Raw genomic sequence first — 1,599 nt, forward strand, 5'->3', positions numbered from 1 at the left:
CTTCACCGAGGTCTTTCATTGAAAAATTCTTATTCAAGTATCCTTTTATGCTATTCAGAAATTCAATATCATTTCCGATCAACAATATGCCATCCACATACAATATCAGAAATGCTACAGTGCTCCCACTCACTTTCTTGTAAATACAGGCTTCTCCAAAAGTCTGTATAAAACCATATGCTTTGATCACACTATCAAAGCGTATATTCCAACTCCGGGAGGCTTGCACCAGTCCATAAATGGATCGCTGGAGCTTGCACACTTTGTTAGCACCTTTTGGATCGACAAAACCTTCTGGTTGCATCATATACAACTCTTCTTTAATATATCCATTAAGGAATGCAGTTTTGACATCCATTTGCCAAATTTCATAATCATGACATGAGGCAATTGCTAACATTACTCGGACGGACTTAAGCATCACTACGGGTGAGAAGGTCTCATCATAGTCAACTCTTTGAACTTGTCGAAAACCTTTCGCAACAAGTCGAGCTTTGTAGACAGTAACATTACCGTCAGCGTTAGTCTTCTTCTTGAAGATCCATTTATTCTCTATGGCCTGTCGATCATCGGGAAAGTCAACCAAAGTCCACACTTTGTTCTCATACATGGATCCCATCTCAGATTTCATGGCCTCAAGCCATTTTGCGAAATCTAGGCTCATCATCGCTTCCTCATAGTTTGTAGGTTCGTCATGGTCAAGTAACATGACCTCCAGAACCGGATTCCCATACCACTCTGGTGCGGACCATACTTTGTTTGACCTACGAGGTTCGGTAGTAGCTTGATCAGAAGTTTCACGATCATCATCATTAGCTTCCTCACTAATTGGTGTAGGAATCACTGGAACTGATTTATGTGATGAACTACTTTCCAATAAGGGAGCAGGTACAATTACCTCATCAACTACTACTTTCCTCCCACTCATTTCTTTCGAGAGAAACTCCTTCTCTAGAAAGGATCCATTCTTAGCAACGAATATCTTGCCTTCGGATCTGTGATAGAGGGTGTACCCAACAGTCTCCTTTGGGTATCCTATGAAGACACATTTCTCCAATTTGGGTTCGAGATTATCAGGTTGAAGCTTTTTCACATAAGCATCACAGTCCCAAACTTTAAGAAATGACAACTTGGGTTTCTTGCCAAACAACAGTTCATAAGGTGTCGTCTCAACGGATTTCAATGGTGCCCTATTTAATGTGAATGCAGTCGTCTCTAAAGCATAACCCCAAAACGATTGCGGTAAATCAGTAAGAGACATCATAGATTGCACCATATCTAGTAAAGTGCGGTTACGACGTTCGGACACAACATTACGCTATGGTGTTCCAGGTGGCGTGAGTTGCGAAACTATTCCTCATTGTTTCAAATGAAGACCAAACTCGTAACTCAAATATTCTCCTCCACGATCAGATCGTAGAAACTTTATTTTCTTGTTACGATTATTTTCCACTTCACTCTGAAATTCTTTGAACTTTTCAAATGTTTCAGACTTATGTTTCATCAAGTAGATATACCCATATCTGCTCAAATCATCTATGAAGGTCAGAAAATAACGATACCCGCCACGAGCATCAACACTCATCAGTCCGCATACAT

The sequence above is a fragment of the Triticum urartu genome, chromosome 1 (assembly GCF_003073215.2).
Source record: "Triticum urartu cultivar G1812 chromosome 1, Tu2.1, whole genome shotgun sequence".
Taxonomy (NCBI): domain Eukaryota; kingdom Viridiplantae; phylum Streptophyta; class Magnoliopsida; order Poales; family Poaceae; genus Triticum; species Triticum urartu.